This window comes from Cetorhinus maximus, unplaced genomic scaffold (assembly GCF_964194155.1).
Source record: "Cetorhinus maximus unplaced genomic scaffold, sCetMax3.hap1.1 HAP1_SCAFFOLD_882, whole genome shotgun sequence".
NCBI classification, from domain to species: domain Eukaryota; kingdom Metazoa; phylum Chordata; class Chondrichthyes; order Lamniformes; family Cetorhinidae; genus Cetorhinus; species Cetorhinus maximus.
Window position 1 is genome coordinate 119,703 of NW_027596824.1, and position 24,588 is coordinate 144,290.

Below are 24,588 nucleotides of genomic sequence, written 5' to 3' on the forward strand. Positions count from 1 at the left end.
CCTTTCCAGGGGATTTTCAATGCTAAAAATAGTTTTCTTACAAACATCTGCTTTCTTTACTTCTCAACATGTACATGTTCCAAAATCCAACTTTCTTTCTTTCTCTCTCTCTCTCTCTCTCTCTCACTCACTCACTCACCCGCAGCAGCTACACACAAAAAACACGCACTCTCACCCAACACTCGCTGGCAGGGCCGGCAGCAGATTGGACGCTACGTCCAGATCCCTGATGGAAACAGTTAAGGATGCCAAGCTGCACGACGTCTTCAGCAACCCTGCAGACCGAGCGCAGCGTAGATACACCTGGTCGCGGCCAGACGGGTCCATTCGTTCCAGGATAGACTTCCTGTTTGTGTCCCGTGCATTCACAGTCAGATCCACCGAGGTCAAGCCGGTGTTCTTCTCTGACCACTGCCTCCTACTGGCGGACTGCCACTTGGAGAAGGACCTGAGGGTGGGCAGGGGGGCATGGAAGCTAAATGTGCAACTGCTGACCCCAGAGAACATTGAGGAGCTCAAGAGGGATTACAAAGGTTGGAGAACCGTGAAACCCCTCTTTGAGTCCCTGACACACTGGTGGGAAGCGATCAAGGGAAACATCAAGAGGTTTTTCATCCTCAAAGGCACCCAGAAAGCTAGAAAGGAACCGAGGGAAATGTCCCGACTCCAGAAAAAGATGCAGAATCTGCTCCGGCTGCAGTCGATGGGGGTCGATGTCAAGGAGGAGCTCCAAGAGGTGAAGGGCCAGCAAGCCTCGCACTTTGCCTCGGAGGCCTCCAAGATCATCTTCCGTTCCAGAGTCCGCTCCATGGAGCAGGATGAGACGTGCTCACGTTTCTTCTTCCAAAAGGTACACAGAGAGCGCTCTGTGATCAGCAGCCTGAAGGAAGAAGACGGCTCAGTAAAGTCATCACGGTCCGACATTCTGAGGATCAGCAAATCCTTTTATGCCGGATTGTATGACGTGAAGCCCACGGACAGCACGGCCTCCCAGTCCTTCCTGTCCTCTATCACGGAGGTCTTAGACCACAGTACGCGGGAGAGCCTGGACAAACCGCTAACTCCTGACGAACTGACTAAGGCCCTCGAGTCCTTGGAGAAGAGTAAAACCCCCGGAAGCGACGGCTTGCCGGCGGAGTTGTATTCGGCTCTGTGGGACTTGATCGGCCCAGACCTGCTAGGAGTGTACGAGAGTATGCTCCTGGCCGGTAGTATGTCAGAATCCATGAGGAAAGGCATCATCACCCTCATCTACAAGCACAAGGGGGAAAGGGAGGAAATTAGAAATTGGCGACCCATTTCACTGTTGAATGTGGACTATAAGATTCTGTCCAAGGTCATCGCCAACCGGGTCAAATCCGCTCTGGAATTGGTGATTCACCCTGACCAGACCTGCTCTGTGCCAGGCAGGAAGATCTCTGACAGCCTGGCGCTGCTCAGGGATACGATTGCCTATGTACAGGACAGGGGGGTGGATACCTGCCTCATCAGCTTGGATCAGGAGAAGGCCTTTGACAGAATATCGCACACCTACATGGTAGATGTGCGCTCCAAAATGGGGTTTGGGGAGGGAATTCGAAATTGGATCCAACTGCTCTACACTAACATCAGTAGCGCAGTCTCAATCAACGGGTGGGAAACAGATAGCTTTCCGATTAAATCTGGAGTCAGGCAGGGCTGTCCTCTCTCGCCTGTTCTTTTCGTGTGTTGCATAGAACCCTTTGCCGAGTCCATCAGGAAGGATCCGGGCATAAGAGGAGTGACGATCCCAGGCAGTGGAGGCATTCAGGTAAAAGCCTCCCTGTACATGGACGACGTCGCCGTCTTCTGGTCGGATCCGCTGTCGGTGCGCAGACTGATCCACATCTGCGACAAGATAGGATATAAAGCAGTGTAAAGTAAGTTAATAACAAATTGAGAAAGTAAATATGGAACACAAAATATTTTAAAACGAGGGCACAGGTTAAAAACATGATCCTAATTTCTGTTGAACTGAATGAGGCGAGTCATTACAGTGCGTGACCGATTTGTTTAAGTGTGCGGGCCCATTAAATTTTTTGCACAGCCGCGCAAATTTAAAGGGGCTTATGTGGCGGTGTGTCTGTGAGGAAACGTTGACTGTGACCTCTCCTCATATCTTGTATCCCACTGTGAAACCATCTTCAGCTCCCAAATTGCACTCAGACAATGTGCTACATTTGCATATTGTGCAGGAGTCGGGGGAGGGGTCATGGGGCTGCCCCTTGTCTCTGTACTTGAAAACTGTCTCTAATGGCAGCCAGGCAGCAACTGTTGTGCTTACTCAAAGCCAACCTGAAGAAAAGGCAAGACATGTTGGGTGCTGAGAGGGAGAAGCATTGCCACTTTAGGTTCTACTTGGATTTTACTGAGGTAAAAGGTGATTGAAAAAGTCAAGCATTTCTCCCCTAGCAGTTACCACTGAGGACAAATAATAGCGAGCGCTGATCTGTCACTGAGCACTGAGGCCGGCCAAGGGGAGGCATCTGAAAGCTGCAGAGAAAGCAAGAAGCCAGGATGGACGACTGAGAATACAGAAAAATACTGGCTGAGGTAGACAGCAAAAACTGTGACACAAGCTCAGGTAAGCGTGGTGTTTTGCAGTTCAAGTGCATCACTTTGTGACAGTATAGATATTTTTCACTTTCCTAGGATAAGGCTGTTCCCTTTCTAGAAGTTAGAAGCAGCCGTGCAGATGTATTTTCTGCGCTCCTTTGCTTGCCTGCTGAATAGGACTGATTGGAGGTGAAAAGGTGATTAAAAGAGAGCCGACATCATTGCAGGCTGGCAGATACTGTGCTGTGCTGTGCTGTGCTGTGCATGCAGGTGGTTTTGTTGTTTGGCTTGTATGTGACTTCTGGTTGAAGCTGAAAGATTTCTAAAATTTTGAAGGAAATAATCTTTGAGAAGGGGAGAAACATTTTCAACATTTTAACAGGATCTAAGGCTGTTCACTGTGTCGTACCTGTACTTATCCTTGCTGCCACCTGTCTTCTCACTGCTGATCATCATCTTGTGTTATTATAATGATATAATGCATTGGACTTATTTACTGTGACTTCATAACATGACACATTTCCCTTCTGGTGATGTCATGCTGACATCCCGTAAAGGAAATAGACCAACAGTCAGCCCAAAAGAAGGCCCAATGCCAAGCAAAGGAAGCCCATAACGAGGATGCTAGACAGCTCGTACAAAAGAAAGCAGGGCATCAGGAAACAACTCAACAGCAGCTGACGTAGTACTCTCCAGGTTCAGTGCAGGAGAAGTACTGGAATCAGTAAAAACTAATGCCCCTACATGTACGAACATACAACTTAGGAGCAGGAGTAGGCCACTGGGCCCCAAGAGCCTGCTCCACTATTCAGAAGATCATGGCTGATCTGATTGCAACCTCAACCCCACATTCCTGCCTACCACCGATAACCTTCCACCCCGCCTTGTTAATCTATCCAGCTCTGTCTTGAAAATATTCAAAGACCCTGTTTCCACCACCTTTTGAGGAAGAGAGTTCCAAAGACTCACTACGCTCTGAGAGAAACGCTCCTGACTTTGCCTTCCCTGTAGATGTGGAAGGAGTTTAGCTGCATGCCAGGTCAGCCGGCAAGCTCCACAGACTGATCGGCGCAGGCTTGGAGGGCCGAAATACATGTTCCTGTGCTGTACGTTTTTTTTGTTCTTTGTTCTTTGACTGCCCAAACTGAAAGCAAAGACAAAAATACAGCAGGCCTCGATCGAAGAACTCCTCTGCGCTGTGAGCTAGTTGCTCACACGGAAACTCAGCTACAAAGACTCGTGGATTGTCTCTCATGCCTGTCACGTGTTCTCCCTTGTGACTGACCGTTTCTCGAAATTTCCCATTACCTGCCAGTTACACGACACATCTAGCGCAACCATTGCAGGAAGGAACATTGCAGACATTTCAAAATGGTCATAACAGACAGTCAGACAGTGCAATGGTATTTAAGTTGCCTACATAGATCATGTTTCACTCTGAGGTGCTTCAAGGCAAAAGTGATACATGTAGTATTCACTGGAAACATTCACCGTGTGTCTTACAGCCCGAGGAGCCTATGCAAATCCCAGCCCCTTGGTGCACTATGGCTGAAAGGTCGTAGACAGCCACCTTTCCCCATTGCGCCTCTGCCCCAAACTTTAGTGCGTCCCTCAGCACGTAGTCCTGGACCTTGGAATGTGCCAACTCTTTGCAATGGAAGACCAAGAAGTTTCAGGCAGCCAAAGAGCGTCTTTCACCGAGTTGATCCTCCGGCTGCAGTTGATGCTTGTCTCGGCGTGTGTCCCTGGGAACAGCCCGTAGAGCACAGTGTCCGGACCTGTGTCACGGAACTGCTCGGGATGAACCTCGACAAGAACCACGGCCACTCTCTTCAGACCTTTTCTGCAAAGGCAGATTCCACAAGGAGGTGGGCAACGGTCTCTTCCCCACCACAGCCACCTCGAGGGCAACGTGCAGAGGGGGTGAGGCTCCTGGCGTGTAGGAAGGACCTGACGGCAAGGTCCTTTCTCACCACCAGCCAAGCTACGTCTTTGTGCTTGTTGGAAGGTTCTGGTGATGAGGCATTCTGCCAAATGACCCTGACAGTCTGTTCGGCGAACCATCCGACGGGATCCACCATCTCCTTTTCCCGCAGGGCCTCTAGGGTGATACGTGCTAACCACTGCCTGATGGACTTGCGGTTCCTCTGCATAATTTTTCCACACGGGACAGGTGATATGGCACTTGGAGCTTTCCGTGGCAGCGTGACCAGACCCATCCTTCGCAACACCAGGGACAGGTAGAACCTCAGCACGTAGTGACGCTTGGTGTTTGGGTCTACACACAGCTTGATACAGCCATACACAAAGGTGGCCATCAGGATGAGGGTGATGTTGGGCATGTTTTCTCCCCCTTCATCCAGAGGTTTTTTACATCATGTCCCTGCAAACATGGTCCACTTTTGACCTCCAGACAAAGCGGAAGTTGGCTCGCGTGATCGCCACAGCGCAGGAGTGAGGAATGGGCCAGACCTGCGCCATGTACAACACTGAGAGTGCCTCACGCCTGATGAGCAGGTTCTTACCCGCAATGGAGAGGGAGCTTTGCTCCCACAAGCCCAGTTCTTTTCTCACCATGGCTACTCGCTCCTTCCAGTTTCTAACGCATTCCCTGGTCCCTCCGAACCATATCCCCAGCAGCTTCAGGCAGTCTGACCTGCTGGTGAAAGGGACAAAGCTTAGTTCAGTTCCCAAAGGGCACGGCCTCGCTCTTGCCACGGTTTACCCTTGGCACCCGAGGCCGGTTCGAAGTGGTCGCAGGTGTTGATCGGTCTGCGCACCGATGTGTGAAAAGTGGGGAGTTGACCGTACTACCGCATCACCACACTGCCCCAGGTCCAATAGCATGGCGGAATGTATATACTGTAAAGTGCTTACTTATGAAATGTCAGCAAAGTAAACAAGGCTTGTGACGGCCTGTCACAATGCTACACCTTAGAGCGACAGCGCTCAGTGCAACCACTCCTTCACCAGCAGAATTACAGTGCGAACAACCCTTCCCAGTCATCATTGGACAAAAGGTATGACTACAACACCCAACCGATGGAACATGAAATCCGGCAGAAATCAGCAGCATCTGTCCAGAACCATGATCAGATCAAGTACGAGCACCCATTGTGAAGAAACCGATGGCGAATCAGGGAAGTACCAGAACAAGAAACACCAAGTAACCCCATCGCAAGCAGAACGCGATCTAAGACACGATCCCAGCGCAAGACTCCTACAGACAACCAGAATTGTGAGAACGTACGGCAATCTCAAACCAACTTCACAGTATCAACGAACCACCATTCCGTCCCAGGGACTCATAAGGTGATCACTTTGTACAATTGTAGGTTCAAACACAGAAGAGCAATTTGTTGTAATGTAAATAGTTCTTATTATTTAAGGGTACAGCTTGGAGTTGTTGTGGTATACCTTTAAAGAGCGTATCTAAAATTGCTGTGCATCGCCAGGCAGGGTGTGACGTGTATATACTCATGTATAATTCTCGGGCCGATGATAGGAGCTGTCCTAGAGACCTAGATATTGTTGTATATATTTCATCTCTTCAAATCAAAGAATTGAGTTAGCGATCCTCTTTGTGTCGTCGGTGTGTTTGCGTAAGGTGGAAAACACAACATGGAGGACCCCCATTTAAAGTGAATGGCAAAAGAACTAAGGCGACATGAGGAGAAACCTTCTTGCGCAGCGAGTGGTTAGAATCTGCAATGCACTGCCTGAGAGTGTGCTGGGGGCACTTTCAAGAGTGGCTTTCAAAAGAGAATCGGATAATTATCTGAAGAGAAAATATTTGCAGGGCTATGGGGAAAAGGCAGGTGAGTGGCACTAGGGGAGTTGCTCTTGCAAAGAGCTAGCACAGACACGACAGGCCGAATGGCCTCCTTTTCTGCTCTAACCAATCTAGGACTCTATGTGTGCAGCTCTGCACACTTGCTTGCTGCATTGTCACTCACGCCCTGCAAGACACGCAACTGCTTTCAAAAGCTTCTTCCACAGCAGCCTCTGACACTGACGTCCATGTGGATAGGCACAACCCTCTCCCATCTGATTGGTGGAATACTGCCGATCTACATAACTCTGATGCAGTCTCACTGAAAGAGAGAGAACAAAGGCAACTTTTCCAATTAGAAATCCCGGGACAAATATGCCAACAGTGAAACCGTCAGTGCTTAGATATATATATACATAAGTCTTTGAACGCTGTCAGTCTGCTTTAAAGGAGGGAAGGCAGATGGCACTCGGGGAAGTCAAGGGCGGCGCCGGCATCGCTTCTCGGCCTTTTGGCTAAGATCAAGTGTAGTGTTGCAGGGGCGACACCATGGTCCTGCCATGGCAAGGTCGGGATGGAAGGGCGAAAACCAATCGCAATCTGAATTCATACCGTGGGTTACCTATCACCGTCCGAGTCACGGTGAACCACAGCGACGAAGGAGGATCACCTATGGATCGGGGCTTCTTCACCAGGAGGATCCTGTTGAAGGCGTGCGGCTTCCAAGCTACGGAGATCTTCACCCTGCACGACTCCCGCAAAGGTGGTTATTTCGACGTGACGTTCAAGCAAGTGGCAGACTGCGTCCGGCTCCTGAGGGTGTTCGAGGAGAAGAGAGACCTGCCAGAGATGAAGATCCTGACGGCGGAGCCGCACTTTTCTCTGCCGTTGCAACGGGAACGTGAGGTGATGGTGCATGTGTACAACCCCTTCGTCCCTGTCGCCGACGTGGTCACCTTCCTCACCAGGTACTTCGATAAGGTGGGGAGCGGCACTGAGATTCGAGACGACTTGGGGATCTGGACAGGCAAACGCCTGTTTAAGGTCACGCTAAAGACCGATGGTAAGGGAGCTATTTTCCACCCTCCTTCCAGTTTCGCTATCGGGGGAAACCGTGGCTACCTGGTCTACGCTGGGCAACCCAAGCATTGTCGCTCATGCGGCAAGGCTGGTCATGTGGCGGCCAACTGCAGCGCCTCCCTCTGCAAGATCTGCAAACAGGAAGGGCACCAGACAAAAGACTGCAAACAGGCCAAGTGCTGCAACCTGTGTGGCGAGGCAAGTCACCTCTACAGGACCTGCCCCAAACGCTGCCGTACTTACGCACAGGCAGCCAAAGCCGACCACGGGGAAGCAGAAGAAATGTTCCGTGTCACTCCAACCACCAAGGCCCCCAGGGAGCTCAACGGGACAAAGGAGGACACAGAGAGAGACAAGGTGGAGAAAGAGATTGAGGCAACAGAGAGCCAATCAACAGCACCACCCCCTGAACCTTCCAGTCCTCAGGACAGCGAATCAATGGAGGAGGAGGCAGCAGTGGAAAAGCAGCAGGGGGAGTGGCGGACGGTGAAGAACAAGAAAAGTAAGAGGGAGCGAAGAAGAAGCAAAGGCGTTTCCCAGAGAAGCGGCAAGAGGCGTCTCCCATCCGACACGGATGACAAGGGCAGCAGCTCTTCGGATGAGGAAGTGCCAGAGCGGCACCGACAGAAGAGGCGGCAAAGCTCCAGGGCGTTGGAGGACGAGACACCCGAGCTCCAGAAAATTGGAGACAACAAGGAGACCAACGCACCCCAACTTTGCCTGCAACCTGAGGAGGCCAGGGCACCACAGCCCCTGGAATCTGGGAGCAGTGAGGCAATCATCGCACCCCAGCTCCAGGAAGCCGGGAACAGCAACCCCCCAGAGGGGGTGAGTTTTGGAGAAGCTTCTCCAGCAAAGGTCATCTCAAAATCCGCTCACTACGTGAACCTCCAGATGCCACTGGAGCAGAACACGGCCAAGGAGATCTACCTCAGCCCATCCAAAGTGAAGGAATTTGAGCTCACTACGGGTATGAAGGAGCAGACTAAAGGTCTGGGACTCTCAGAGACAGTGGGTTTGGTAGGAGAATAAATGCTTTAATATGGGTTTAAAGATTGTATCCATAAATGTGCGTAGCATTAAATCTACTACGCGATGTGTTGCGACCTTGGACTACCTAGCCAAGGTCAAAGCTGACCTGTTGTTTCTGCAGGAGTGTGCGATACCGCACCTCAGCTCCTACAGGCAATGGTCACGATGGTGGTCCCACGGGCCATCGATCTGGTCGGGCGGAAACGACTCTCGTTCCTCCGGCCTGGGTATTCTGCTGCGGGGAGGCAACTTCACCGTCTCCGAGGTCAAGGAGGTGGTGGGCGGGCGACTCCTGGTAGCAGACGTAATGTACAAGAACGCTCCACTCCGGTTAATTAACGTGTACGGCCCGGCACAAAGGGCTGAGCGGCTGGAGGTTTTTCAGCAGCTCCCACTGCTGCTGGCGACCTCCAGGCCGGTCATTCTGGGCGGGGACTTCAACTGCATCATCGATGCGGCTGGACGATCCGGCAGGGCCGGAAGCAGATTGGACGCTACGTCCAGATCCCTGATGGAAACAGTTAAGGATGCCAAGCTGCACGACGTCTTCAGCAACCCTGCAGACGGAGCGCAGCGTAGATACACCTGGTCGCGGCCAGACGGGTCCATTCGTTCCAGGATAGACTTCCTGTTTGTGTCCCGTGCATTCACAGTCAGATCCACCGAGGTCAAGCCGGTGTTCTTCTCTGACCACTGCCTCCTACTGGCGGACTGCCACTTGGAGGAAGACCTGAGGGTGGGCAGGGGGGCATGGAAGCTAAATGTGCAACTGCTGACCCCAGAGAACATTGAGGAGCTCAAGAGGGATTACAAAGGTTGGAGAACCGTGAAACCCCTCTTTGAGTCCCTGACACACTGGTGGGAAGTGATCAAGGGAAGCATCAAGAGGTTTTTCATCCTCAAAGGCACCCAGAAAGCTAGAAAGGAACAGAGGGAAATGTCCCGACTCCAGGAAAAGATGCAGAATCTGCTCCGGCTGCAGTCGATGGGGGTCGATGTCAAGGAGGAGCTCCAAGAGGTGAAGGGCCAGCAAGCCTCGCACTTTGCCTCGGAGGCCTCCAAGATCATCTTCCGTTCCAGAGTCCGCTCCGTGGAGCAGGATGAGACGTGCTCACGTTTCTTCTTCCAAAAGGTACACAGAGAGCGCTCTGTGATCAGCAGCCTGAAGGAAGAAGACGGCTCAGTAAAGTCATCACGGTCCGACATTCTGAGGATCAGCAAATCCTTTTATGCCGGACTGTATGACGTGAAGCCCACGGACAGCACGGCCTCCCAGTCCTTCCTGTCCTCTATCACGGAGGTCCTAGACCACAGTACGCGGGAGAGCCTAGACAAACCGCTAACTCCTGACGAACTGACTAAGGCCCTCGAGTCCTTCGAGAAGAGTAAAACCCCCGGAAGCGACGGCCTGCCGGCGGAGTTGTATTCGGCTCTGTGGGACTTGATCGGCCCAGACCTGCTAGAAGTGTACGAGAGTATGCTCCTGGCCGGCAGCATGTCAGAATCCATGAGGAAAGGCATCATCACCCTCATCTACAAGCACAAGGGGGAAAGGGAGGAAATTAGAAATTGGCGACCCATTTCACTGTTGAATATGGACTATAAGATTCTGTCCAAGGTCATCGCCAACCGGGTCAAATCCGCTCTGGAATTGGTGATTCACCCTGACCAGACCTGCTCTGTGCCAGGCAGGAAGATCTCTGACAGCCTGGCGCTGCTCAGGGATACGATTGCCTATGTACAGGACAGGGGTGTGGATACCTGCCTCATCAGCTTGGATCAGGAGAAGGCCTTTGACAGAATATCGCACACCTACATGGGGGATGTGCTCTCCAAAATGGGGTTTGGGGAGGGAATTCGAAATTGGATCCAACTGCTCTACACTAACATCAGTAGCGCAGTCTCAATCAATGGGTGGGAAACAGATAGCTTTCCGATTAAATCTGGAGTCAGGCAGGGCTGCCCTCTCTCGCCTGTCCTTTTTGTGTGCTGCATAGAACCCTTTGCCGAGTCCATCAGGAAGGATCCGGGCATAAGAGGAGTGACGATCCCAGGCAGTGGAGGCACTCAGGTAAAAGCCTCCCTGTACATGGACGACGTCGCCGTCTTCTGCTCGGATCCGCTGTCGGTGCGCAGACTGATGCACGTCTGCGACCAGTTCGAACTGGCCTCGGGAGCCAAGGTAAATCGTGGGAAGAGCGAGGCCATGTTCTTTGGGAAGTGGGCTGACCGATCCTTTGTCCCCTTCACTGTCAGGGCTGACGGCCTGAAGGTGCTGGGGATATGGTTCGGAGGGACCGGGGCATGCGTTAGAAACTGGAAGGAGCGAGTGGCTATGGTGAAAAGGAAACTGGGCATGTGGGAGCGACGCTCCCTCTCCATTGCGGGTAAGAACCTGGTCATCAGGTGTGAGGTACTCTCGCTGTTGCTGTACGTGGCGCAGGTCTGGCCCATTCCACACTCCTGCGCGACGGCGATCACTCGAGCCATCTTCCGCTTTATCTGGAGGTCGAAAATGGATCGTGTCTGCAGGGACGCGATGTACAAGCCTCTAGATAAAGGGGGAAAAAACGTGCCCAACATCGCCCTCATACTGATGGCCACCTTTGTGTGCAGCTGCATCAAGCGGTGCGTAGACCCTCAGTACGCAAACACCAAGTGTCACTACGTGCTGAGGTTCTACCTGTCCCCGGTGTTGCGAAGGATGGGTCTGGCCACGCTGCCGCGGAACGCTCCAAGTAGTTGGACCGTGCCGTACCACCTGTCCCTGGTGGAAAAATTTATGCAGAAAAACACCTTTGACCACAAGTCCATCAGGCAGTGGTCAGCACGTAACGTCCTAGAGGCCCTGAGGGATAAGGAGAGGGTGGACCCTGTGGGATGGTTCCCCGAGCAGACTGTCAAAGTCATTTGGCAGAATGCCTCATCGCCAGAACTTTCCAACAAGCACCAAGACGTAGCTTGGCTGGTGGTGAGAAAGGCCCTCCCCGTCAGATCCTTCCTACACGCCAGGAGTCTCACCCCCTCTGCACGATGCCCTCGAGGTGGCTGTGGTGGGGAAGAGACCGTTGTTCACCTCCTTGTGGATTGTGCCTTTGCAAAGAAAGTCTGGAGAGAGATGCAGTGGTTGCTGTCGAGGTTCATCCCGAGCAGTTCTGTGACACAGGACTCTGTGCTCTACGGGCTGTTCCCAGGGACACACACCGAGACAAACATCAACTGCAGCTGGAGGATCATCAACTCGGTGAAAGAGGCGCTTTGGTCTGCCCGAAACTTGTTGGTCTTCCAGCACAAAGAGTTGTCCCCGACCGATTGTTGCGGACTGGCACAATCCAAAGTCCAGGACTACGTGCTGAGAGACGCACTAAAGCTTGGGGCAGCTGCCGCAAAGGCGCAATGGGGAAGGGTCGCTGTCTAAGACCTTTCTACCACAGCGCACCGAGAGACTGGGAACTGTTTAGAGCCCCTCGGGCTGTACAGATCAAAATGAAAGGCTGTAAATGACTGTAATATTGTTTGTACTGATGCACCTGGTGATACATTTTGTAAAAGTTTAACCTGGATTGTACCCTTGTAATGTTGTTTTTGAAATGGTTTTGAATGTGATTGAAGATTTTTATGAATAAAGTATATTTTTACAAAAAAAAAAAAAAAAAAAAAATCTGTTCTTATCAGAACTTTCCAACAAGCACCAAGACGTAGCTTGGCTGGTGGTGAGAAAGGCCCTCCCCGTCAGATCCTTCCTACACGCCAGGAGTCTCACCCCCTCTGCACGATGCCCTCGAGGTGGCTGTGGTGGGGAAGAGACCGTTGTTCACCTCCTTGTGGATTGTGCCTTTGCAAAGAAAGTCTGGAGAGAGATGCAGTGGTTGCTGTCGAGGTTCATCCCGAGCAGTTCTGTGACACAGGACTCTGTGCTCTACGGGCTGTTCCCAGGGACACACACCGAGACAAACATCAACTGCAGCTGGAGGATCATCAACTCGGTGAAAGACGCGCTTTGGTCTGCCCGAAACTTGTTGGTCTTCCAGCACAAAGATTTGTCCCCGACCGATTGTTGCGGACTGGCACAATCCAAAGTACAGGACTACGTGCTGAGGGACGCACTAAAGCTTGGGGCAGCTGCCGCAAAGGCGCAATGGGGAAGGGTCGCTGTCTAAGACCTTTCTACCACAGCGCACCGAGAGACTGGGAACTGTTTAGAGCCCCTCGGGCTGTACAGATCAAAATGAAAGGCTGTAAATGACTGTAATATTGTTTGTACTGATGCACCTGGTGATACATTTTGTAAAAGTTTAACCTGGATTGTACCCTTGTAATGTTGTTTTTGAAATGGTTTTGAATGTGATTGAAGATTTTTATGAATAAAGTATATTTTTACAAAAAAAAAAAAAAAAAATCTGTTCTTATCAGTTTAATATCTGATACGTCCCTTATCTGGGGACCATATATTAAATTGATTTTTGGAGCAGGGAGATGGAATAGGGGCTTGCTCCGTCCACTCCACGCATCGACCCGGTATTGCAGTATCTCTGGGAACGGTGCACCCTCCCCTTTCCAGGGGATTTTCAATGCTAAAAATAGTTTTCTTACAAACATCTGCTTTCTTTACTTCTCAACATGTACATGTTCCAAAATCCAACTTTCTTTGGAAAAACTCAGCAAGTCTGGCAGCATCGGCGGAGAAGAAACCAGTCAACGTTTCGAGCCCTCATGGCCCTTCAGCAGAACTGAAGCATAGTTTCAACAAGGGAGAAATATAAATTGGTTTAAGGTGGGTGGGGGGGAAGAGACACATTGAGGGTGTGGTGTGAGCAGATAATCAAAAGATGTCAGAGACAAAAGGGTCAAAGAGGTGTTGAAGGTGGTGGTCTTTGTCTGAGAAAAGTGCTAATTAAGAATGCAAGACAGGATATTCAAAGTACAGCTCTAGTGGGGGTGGGGTGGAAAGACTAAAGGTCTTTAGTCATTCTTAATTAGCACTTTTCTCAGACAAAGACCACCACCTTCAACACCTCTTTGACCCTTTTGTCTCTGACATCTTTTGATTATCTGCTCACACCACACCCTCAATGTGTCTCTTCCCCCCCCACCCACCTTAAACCAATTTATATTTCTCCCTTGTTGAAACTATGCTTCAGTTCTGCTGAAGGGCCATGAGGGCTCGAAACGTTGACTGGTTTCTTCTCCGCCGATGCTGCCAGACTTGCTGAGTTTTTCCAGGTAATTCTGTTTTTATTTTGTTTTGGATTTCCAGCATCCGCAGTAGCTTTTAGCTTTTTGTTTTTATCCAACTTTCTTTCTTTCTCTCTCTCTCTCTCTCTCTCTCACTCACTCACCCGCAGCAGCTACACACAAAAAACACGCACGCTCACCCAACACTCACAGACAGCACTCTCATCTCACAAACACTCTACCTCACTTATACAAAAACAGCTTTCACTTGCAAATACACCTCTCAAACACTCTCTCAGCTGCACCTTTCGCCTCACAACATTTTAAACCAGCTCTCTGCTGCCGCTGCCGCTGCTGCTGCTGACACAGCAACAATCAAAACTCACACCTCAAAGCTCACACACTTTACACAGCTACTCCGAAACCTCTACATCCACATTCACACAATCCTTACATTGCACAAGGAGCCCATTCCGCCCGTCGTGCCTGCACCAGCTCTCCCGGTGAACATTTCACCTCGTGCCTTTCTCCTGCCTTCTCCACGTAACCCGGCACATGCTTTCTTTTCAAATAATCATCTCATTCCCTCTTCAATTGAACCTGCCTCCGCCGCGCTATCAGGTGGTGCATTCCAGACCCTGACCGCTCGCTGCTCCTATCGCTTTTGCTTCTTTTGCCAGTTACTTTAAACCTGTGCCCTCTCCTTCTCGATCCTTGCCCCGGTGCAAACAGTTTCTCCCTATCTACTCTCTCCAGAGCCCTCATGATTTTCAATACCTCTATCAAGTCTCCTCTCAGACTTCTTTTCCCCAAGGAATACAGTCCCAACTTCTCCAATCTTACTTCATAACTCAACTTCCTCGCCCCTGGAACCAAACTCGTAAACCTCTTCTGCACTCTCTCCAATGCCTCCACTACCTTCCTAAAATGCAAGTCAAAATGCAATCCCTCAGAGTCGGCATGGCTTTACGAAGAGTAAATCGTGTTTGACTAATTTGCTAGAGTTCTTTGAAGATGTGACAAGCAAAGTGGATAACGGGGATCCTGTAGATGTAGTATGTCTGGACTTCCAGAAGGCATTTGATAAGGTGCCGCACAAAAGATTAATACACAAGATAAGATCACACGCAGCTAAGGGTAATATATTAGCTTGGATAGAGGATTGGCTAACCAACAGAAAGCAGAGAGTCAAGATAAATGGGTCTTTTGTGGATGCCAAGCTGTAACTAGTGGGGTGCCACAGGGTTCGGTCCTCGGGCCCCAACTATTTACTTGGATTCAGGAGTAGAAGGTACTATAGCTAAATTTGCAGATGACACCAAAATAGGTGGGAAAGTAAGTTGCAATGAAGAAATAAGAAATTTACAAATGGATATGGACAGGTTAGGTGAATGGGCCAAAATTTGGCAGATGGAGTTTAACTAAGTTAAATAAGTTTAATAAGTGTGCGGTTATCCATTTTGGTCAGAAGAATAAAAAGGCGACTTATTATTCAAATGGAGAGAAACTTCAGAAATGCTTCAGCACAGAGGGATCTGGGTGTCCTCGCGCACGAATCGCTGAAAGCTAGTATGCAGGTACAGCAGGTAACAAGGAAGGCAAATGGAATCGCTTCTCGGCCTTTTGGCTAAGATCAAGTGTTGCAGGGGCGACACCATGGTCCTACCAAGGCAAGGTCGGGATGGAAGGGCTATAACCAATCGCAATCGAAATCCATACCGTGGGTTACCTATCACCGTCCGAGTCACGGTGAACCACAGCGAAGGAGGATCACCTATGGATCGGGGCTTCTTCACCAGGAGGATCCTGTTGAAGGCGTGCGGCTTCCAAGCTACGGAGATCTTCACCCTGCACGACTCCCGCAAAGGCGGTTATTTTGACGTGACGTTCAAGCGGGTGGCAGACTGCGTCCGGCTCCTGAGGGTGTTCGAGGAGAAGAGAGACCTGCCGGAGATGAAGATCCTGACGGCGGAGCCGCACTTTTCTCTGCCGTTGCAACGGGAACGTGAGGTGATGGTGCATGTGTACAACCCCTTCGTCCCTGTCGCCGACGTGGTCACCTTCCTCACCAGGTACTTCGATAAGGTGGGGAGCGGCACTGAGATTCGAGACGACTTGGGGATCTGGACAGGCAAACGCCTGTTTAAGGTCACGCTAAAGACCGATGGTAAGGGAGCCATTTTCCACCCTCCTTCCAGTTTCGCAATCGGGGGAAACCGTGGCTACCTGGTCTACGCTGGGCAACCCAAGCATTGTCGCTCATGCGGCAAGGCTGGTCATGTGGCGGCCAACTGCAGCGCCTCCCTCTGCAAGATCTGCAAACAGGAAGGGCACCAGACAAAAGACTGCAAACAGGCCAAGTGCTGCAACCTGTGTGGCGAGGCAAGTCACCTCTACAGGACCTGCCCCAAACGCTGCCGTACTTACGCACAGGCAGCCAAAGCCGACCACGGGGAAGCAGAAGAAATGTTCCGTGTCACTCCAACCACCAAGGCCCCCAGGGAGCTCAACGGGACAAAGGAGGACACAGAGAGAGACAAGGTGGAGAAAGAGATTGAGGCAACAGAGAGCCAATCAACAGCACCACCCCCTGAACCTTCCAGTCCTCAGGACAGCGAATCAATGGAGGAGGAGGCAGCAGTGGAAAAGCAGCAGGGGGAGTGGCGGACGGTGAAGAACAAGAAAAGTAAGAGGGAGCGAAGAAGAAGCAAAGGCGTTTCCCAGAGAAGCGGCAAGAGGCGTCTCCCATCCGACACGGATGACAAGGGCAGCAGCTCTTCGGATGAGGAAGTGCCAGAGCGGCACCGACAGAAGAGGCGGCAAAGCTCCAGGGCGTTGGAGGACGAGACACCCGAGCTCCAGAAAATTGGAGACAACAAGGAGACCAACGCACCCCAACTTTGCCTGCAACCTGAGGAGGCCAGTGCACCACAGCCCCTGGAATCTGGGAGCAGTGAGGCAATCATCGCACCCCAGCTCCAGGAAGCCGGGAACAGCAACCCCCCAGAGGGGGTGAGTTTTGGAGAAGCTTCTCCAGCAAAGGTCATCTCAAAATCCGCTCACTACGTGAACCTCCAGATGCCACTGGAGCAGAACACGGCCAAGGAGATCTACCTCAGCCCATCCAAAGTGAAGGAATTTGAGCTCACTACGGGTATGAAGGAGCAGACTAAAGGTCTGGGACTCTCAGAGACAGTGGTTTTGGTAGGAGAATAAATGCTTTAATATGGGTTTAAAGATTGTATCCATAAATGTGCGTAGCATTAAATCTACTACGCGATGTGTTGCGACCTTGGACTACCTTGCCAAGGTCAAAGCTGACCTGTTGTTTCTGCAGGAGTGTGCGATACCGCACCTCAGCTCCTACAGGCAATGGTCACGATGGTGGTCCCACGGGCCATCGATCTGGTCGGGCGGAAACGACTCTCGTTCCTCCGGCCTGGGTATTCTGCTGCGGGGAGGCAACTTCACCGTCTCCGAGGTCAAGGAGGTGGTGGGCGGGCGACTCCTGGTAGCAGACGTAATGTACAAGAACGCTCCACTCCGGTTAATTAACGTGTACGGCCCGGCACAAGGGGCTGAGCGGCTGGAGGTTTTTCAGCAGCTCCCACTGCTGCTGGCGACCTCCAGGCCGGTCATTCTGGGCGGGGACTTCAACTGCATCATCGATGCGGCTGGACGATCCGGCAGGGCCGGAAGCAGATTGGACGCTACGTCCAGATCCCTGATGGAAACAGTTAAGGATGCCAAGCTGCACGACGTCTTCAGCAACCCTGCAGACGGAGCGCAGCGTAGATACACCTGGTCGCGGCCAGACGGGTCCATTCGTTCCAGGATAGACTTCCTGTTTGTGTCCCGTGCATTCACAGTCAGATCCACCGAGGTCAAGCCGGTGTTCTTCTCTGACCACTGCCTCCTACTGGCGGACTGCCACTTGGAGAAGGACCTGAGGGTGGGCAGGGGGGCATGGAAGCTAAATGTGCAACTGCTGACCCCAGAGAACATTGAGGAGCTCAAGAGGGATTACAAAGGTTGGAGAACCGTGAAACCCCTCTTTGAGTCCCTGACACACTGGTGGGAAGCGATCAAGGGAAACATCAAGAGGTTTTTCATCCTCAAAGGCACCCAGAAAGCTAGAAAGGAACCGAGGGAAATGTCCCGACTCCAGAAAAAGATGCAGAATCTGCTCCGGCTGCAGTCGATGGGGGTGGATGTCAAGGAGGAGCTCCAAGAGGTGAAGGGCCAGCAAGCCTCGCACTTTGCCTCGGAGGCCTCCAAGATCATCTTCCGTTCCAGAGTCCGCTCCGTGGAGCAGGATGAGACGTGCTCACGTTTCTTCTTCCAAAAGGTACACAGAGAGCGCTCTGTGATCAGCAGCCTGAAGGAAGAAGACGGCTCAGTAAAGTCATCACGGTCCGACATTCTGAGGATCAGCAAATCCTTTTATGGCGGACTGTATGACGTGAAGCCCACGGACAGCACGGCCTCCCAGTCCTTCCTGTCCTCTATCACGGAGGTCTTAGACCACAGTACGCGGGAGAGCCTAGACAAACCGCTAACTCCTGACGAACTGACTAAGGCCCTCGAGTCCTTCGAGAAGAGTAAAACCCCCGGAAGCGACGGCCTGCCGGCGGAGTTGTATTCGGCTCTGTGGGACTTGATCGGCCCAGACCTGCTAGCAGTGTACGAGAGTATGCTCCTGGCCGGCAGCATGTCAGAATCCATGAGGAAAGGCATCATCACCCTCATCTACAAGCACAAGGGGGAAAGGGAGGAAATTAGAAATTGGCGACCCATTTCACTGTTGAATGTGGACTATAAGATTCTGTCCAAGGTCATCGCCAACCGGGTCAAATCCGCTCTGGAATTGGTGATTCACCCTGACCAGACCTGCTCTGTGCCAGGCAGGAAGATCTCTGACAGCCTGGCGCTGCTCAGGGATACGATTGCCTATGTACAGGACAGGGGTGTGGATACCTGCCTCATCAGCTTGGATCAGGAGAAGGCCTTTGACAGAATATCGCACACCTACATGGGGGATGTGCTCTCCAAAATGGGCTTTGGGGAGGGAATTCGAAATTGGATCCAACTGCTCTACACTAACATCAGTAGCGCAGTCTCAATCAATGGGTGGGAAACAGATAGCTTTCCCATTAAATCTGGAGTCAGGCAGGGCTGTCCTCTCTCGCCTGTCCTTTTCGTGTGCTGCATAGAACCCTTTGCCGAGTCCATCAGGAAGGATCCGGGCATAAGAGGAGTGACGATCCCAGGCAGTGGAGGCACTCAGGTAAAAGCCTCCCTGTACATGGACGACGTCGCCGTCTTCTGCTCGGATCCGCTGTCGGTGCGCAGACTGATGCACGTCTGCGACCAGTTCGAACTGGCCTCGGGAGCCAAGGTAAATCGTGGGAAGAGCGAGGCCATGTTCTTTGGGAACTGGGCTGACCGATCCTTTGTCCCCTTCACTGTCAGGGCTGACGGCCTGAAGGTGCTGGGGATATGGTTCGGAGGGACCGGGGCATGCGTTAGAAACTGGAAGGAGCGAGTGGCTATGGTGAAAAGGAAACTGGGCATGTGGGATCGACGCTCCCTCTCCATTGCGGGTAAGAACCTGGTCATCAGGTGTGAGGTACTCTCGCTGTTGCTGTACGTGGCGCAGGTCTGGCCCATTCCAGACTCCTGCGCGACGGCGATCACTCGAGCCATCTTCCGCTTTATCTGGAGGTCGAAAATGGATCGTGTCCGCAGGGACGCGATCTACAAGCCTCTAGATAAAGGGGGAAAAAACGTGCCCAACATCGCCCTCATACTGATGGCCACCTTTGTGTGCGGCTGCATCAAGCGGTGCGTAGACCCTCAGTACGCAAACACCAAGCGTCACTACGTGCTGAGGTTCTACCTGTCCCCGGTGTTGCGAAGGATGGGTCTGGCCACGCTGCCGCGGAACGCTCCAAGTAGTTGGACCGTGCCGTACCACCTGTCCCTGGTGGAAAAATTGATGCAGAAAAACACCTTTGACCACAAGTCCATCAGGCAGTGGTCAGCACGTAACGTCCTAGAGGCCCTGAGGGATAAGGAGAGGGTGGACCCTGTGGGATGGTTCCCCGAGCAGACTGTCAAAGTCATTTGGCAGAATGCCTCATCGCCAGAACTTTCCAACAAGCACCAAGACGTAGCTTGGCTGGTGGTGAGAAAGGCCCTCCCCGTCAGATCCTTCCTACACGCCAGGAAGCTCACCCCCTCTGCACGTTGCCCTCGAGGTGGCTGTGGTGGGGAAGAGACCGTTGTCCACCTCCTTGTGGATTGTGCCTTTGCAAAGAAAGTCTGGAGAGAGATGCAGTGGTTGCTGTCGAGGTTCATCCCGAGCAGTTCTGTGACACAGGACTCTGTGCTCTACGGGCTGTTCCCAGGGACACACACCGAGACAAACATCAACTGCAGCTGGAGGATCATCAACTCGGTGAAAGAGGCGCTTTGGTCTGCCCGAAACTTGTTGGTCTTCCAGCACAAAGAGTTGTCCCCGACCGATTGTTGCGGACTGGCACAATCCAAAGTCCAGGACTACGTGCTGAGGGACGCACTAAAGCTTGGGGCAGCTGCCGCAAAGGCGCAATGGGGAAGGGTCGCTGTCTAAGACCTTTCTACCACAGCGCACCGAGAGACTGGGAACTGTTTAGAGCCCCTCGGGCTGTACAGATCAAAATGAAAGGCTGTAAATGATTGTAATATTGTTTGTACTAATGCACCTGGTGATACATTTTGTAAAAGTTTAACCCTGGATTGTACCCTTGTAAGGTTGTTTTTGAAATGGTGTGGAATGTGATTGAAGATATTTTATGAATAAAGTATATTTTTACAAAAAAAAAAAAAAATCTGTTCTTATCAGTTTAATATCTGATACGTCCCTTATCTGGGGACCATATATTAAATTGATTTTTGGAGCAGGGAGATGGAATAGGGGCTTGCTCCGTCCACTCCACGCATCGACCCGGTATTGCAGTATCTCTGGGAACGGTGCACCCTCCCCTTTCCAGGGGATTTTCAATGCTAAAAATAGTTTTCTTACAAACATCTGCTTTCTTTACTTCTCAACATGTACATGTTCCAAAATCCAACTTTCTTTCTTTCTCTCTCTCTCTCTCTCTCTCTCACTCACTCACTCACCCGCAGCAGCTACACACAAAAAACACGCACTCTCACCCAACACTCGCTGGCAGGGCCGGCAGCAGATTGGACGCTACGTCCAGATCCCTGATGGAAACAGTTAAGGATGCCAAGCTGCACGACGTCTTCAGCAACCCTGCAGACCGAGCGCAGCGTAGATACACCTGGTCGCGGCCAGACGGGTCCATTCGTTCCAGGATAGACTTCCTGTTTGTGTCCCGTGCATTCACAGTCAGATCCACCGAGGTCAAGCCGGTGTTCTTCTCTGACCACTGCCTCCTACTGGCGGACTGCCACTTGGAGAAGGACCTGAGGGTGGGCAGGGGGGCATGGAAGCTAAATGTGCAACTGCTGACCCCAGAGAACATTGAGGAGCTCAAGAGGGATTACAAAGGTTGGAGAACCGTGAAACCCCTCTTTGAGTCCCTGACACACTGGTGGGAAGCGATCAAGGGAAACATCAAGAGGTTTTTCATCCTCAAAGGCACCCAGAAAGCTAGAAAGGAACCGAGGGAAATGTCCCGACTCCAGAAAAAGATGCAGAATCTGCTCCGGCTGCAGTCGATGGGGGTGGATGTCAAGGAGGAGCTCCAAGAGGTGAAGGGCCAGCAAGCCTCGCACTTTGCCTCGGAGGCCTCCAAGATCATCTTCCGTTCCAGAGTCCGCTCCATGGAGCAGGATGAGACGTGCTCACGTTTCTTCTTCCAAAAGGTACACAGAGAGCGCTCTGTGATCAGCAGCCTGAAGGAAGAAGACGGCTCAGTAAAGTCATCACGGTCCGACATTCTGAGGATCAGCAAATCCTTTTATGGCGGACTGTATGACGTGAAGCCCACGGACAGCACGGCCTCCCAGTCCTTCCTGTCCTCTATCACGGAGGTCTTAGACCACAGTACGCGGGAGAGCCTAGACAAACCGCTAACTCCTGACGAACTGACTAAGGCCCTCGAGTCCTTCGAGAAGAGTAAAACCCCCGGAAGCGACGGCCTGCCGGCGGAGTTGTATTCGGCTCTGTGGGACTTGATCGGCCCAGACCTGCTAGCAGTGTACGAGAGTATGCTCCTGGCCGGCAGCATGTCAGAATCCATGAGGAAAGGCATCATCACCCTCATCTACAAGCACAAGGGGGAAAGGGAGGAAATTAGAAATTGGCGACCCATTTCACTGTTGAATGTGGACTATAAGATTCTGTCCAAGGTCATCGCCAACCGGGTCAAATCCGCTCTGGAATTGGTGATTCACCCTGACCAGACCTGCTCTGTGCCAGGCAGGAAGATCTCTGACAGCCTGGCGCTGCTCAGGGATACGATTGCCTATGTACAGGACAGGGGTGTGGATACCTGCCTCATCAGCTTGGATCAGGAGAAGGCCTTTGACAGAATATCGCACACCTACATGGGGGATGTGCTCTCCAAAATGGGCTTTGGGGAGGGAATTCGAAATTGGATCCAACTGCTCTACACTAACATCAGTAGCGCAGTCTCAATCAATGGGTGGGAAACAGATAGCTTTCCCATTAAATCTGGAGTCAGGCAGGGCTGTCCTCTCTCGCCTGTCCTTTTCGTGTGCTGCATAGAACCCTTTGCCGAGTCCATCAGGAAGGATCCGGGCATAAGAGGAGTGACGATCCCAGGCAGTGGAGGCACTCAGGTAAAAGCCTCCCTGTACATGGACGACGTCGCCGTCTTCTGCTCGGATCCGCTGTCGGTGCGCAGACTGATGCACGTCTGCGACCAGTTCGAACTGGCCTCGGGAGCCAAGGTAAATCGTGGGAAGAGCGAGGCCATGTTCTTTGGGAACTGGGCTGACCGATCCTTTGTCCCCTTCACTGTCAGGGCTGACGGCCTGAAGGTGCTGGGGATATGGTTCGGAGGGACCGGGGCATGCGTTAGAAACTGGAAGGAGCGAGTGGCTATGGTGAAAAGGAAACTGGGCATGTGGGATCGACGCTCCCTCTCCATTGCGGGTAAGAACCTGGTCATCAGGTGTGAGGTACTCTCGCTGTTGCTGTACGTGGCGCAGGTCTGGCCCATTCCAGACTCCTGCGCGACGGCGATCACTCGAGCCATCTTCCGCTTTATCTGGAGGTCGAAAATGGATCGTGTCCGCAGGGACGCGATCTACAAGCCTCTAGATAAAGGGGGAAAAAACGTGCCCAACATCGCCCTCATACTGATGGCCACCTTTGTGTGCGGCTGCATCAAGCGGTGCGTAGACCCTCAGTACGCAAACACCAAGCGTCACTACGTGCTGAGGTTCTACCTGTCCCCGGTGTTGCGAAGGATGGGTCTGGCCACGCTGCCGCGGAACGCTCCAAGTAGTTGGACCGTGCCGTACCACCTGTCCCTGGTGGAAAAATTGATGCAGAAAAACACCTTTGACCACAAGTCCATCAGGCAGTGGTCAGCACGTAACGTCCTAGAGGCCCTGAGGGATAAGGAGAGGGTGGACCCTGTGGGATGGTTCCCCGAGCAGACTGTCAAAGTCATTTGGCAGAATGCCTCATCGCCAGAACTTTCCAACAAGCACCAAGACGTAGCTTGGCTGGTGGTGAGAAAGGCCCTCCCCGTCAGATCCTTCCTACACGCCAGGAAGCTCACCCCCTCTGCACGTTGCCCTCGAGGTGGCTGTGGTGGGGAAGAGACCGTTGTCCACCTCCTTGTGGATTGTGCCTTTGCAAAGAAAGTCTGGAGAGAGATGCAGTGGTTGCTGTCGAGGTTCATCCCGAGCAGTTCTGTGACACAGGACTCTGTGCTCTACGGGCTGTTCCCAGGGACACACACCGAGACAAACATCAACTGCAGCTGGAGGATCATCAACTCGGTGAAAGAGGCGCTTTGGTCTGCCCGAAACTTGTTGGTCTTCCAGCACAAAGAGTTGTCCCCGACCGATTGTTGCGGACTGGCACAATCCAAAGTCCAGGACTACGTGCTGAGGGACGCACTAAAGCTTGGGGCAGCTGCCGCAAAGGCGCAATGGGGAAGGGTCGCTGTCTAAGACCTTTCTACCACAGCGCACCGAGAGACTGGGAACTGTTTAGAGCCCCTCGGGCTGTACAGATCAAAATGAAAGGCTGTAAATGATTGTAATATTGTTTGTACTAATGCACCTGGTGATACATTTTGTAAAAGTTTAACCCTGGATTGTACCCTTGTAAGGTTGTTTTTGAAATGGTGTGGAATGTGATTGAAGATATTTTATGAATAAAGTATATTTTTACAAAAAAAAAAAAAAATCTGTTCTTATCAGTTTAATATCTGATACGTCCCTTATCTGGGGACCATATATTAAATTGATTTTTGGAGCAGGGAGATGGAATAGGGGCTTGCTCCGTCCACTCCACGCATCGACCCGGTATTGCAGTATCTCTGGGAACGGTGCACCCTCCCCTTTCCAGGGGATTTTCAATGCTAAAAATAGTTTTCTTACAAACATCTGCTTTCTTTACTTCTCAACATGTACATGTTCCAAAATCCAACTTTCTTTCTTTCTCTCTCTCTCTCTCTCTCTCTCACTCACTCACTCACCCGCAGCAGCTACACACAAAAAACACGCACTCTCACCCAACACTCGCTGGCAGGGCCGGCAGCAGATTGGACGCTACGTCCAGATCCCTGATGGAAACAGTTAAGGATGCCAAGCTGCACGACGTCTTCAGCAACCCTGCAGACCGAGCGCAGCGTAGATACACCTGGTCGCGGCCAGACGGGTCCATTCGTTCCAGGATAGACTTCCTGTTTGTGTCCCGTGCATTCACAGTCAGATCCACCGAGGTCAAGCCGGTGTTCTTC

At 51.8% G+C, this 24,588-nt stretch overlaps 3 pseudogenes; all 3 read left to right on the top strand.

Moving 5' to 3' along the window:
* Positions 1-12,829: 12,829 nt before the first annotated feature.
* LOC144674986 (U2 spliceosomal RNA) lies at positions 12,830-13,010 on the top strand (annotated as a pseudogene).
* Positions 13,011-20,480: 7,470 nt separating this feature from the next.
* Positions 20,481-20,658, top strand: LOC144674979 (U2 spliceosomal RNA; annotated as a pseudogene).
* Positions 20,659-24,007: 3,349 nt separating this feature from the next.
* LOC144674980 (U2 spliceosomal RNA) lies at positions 24,008-24,185 on the top strand (annotated as a pseudogene).
* The last annotated feature ends 403 nt before the right edge of the window (positions 24,186-24,588 follow it).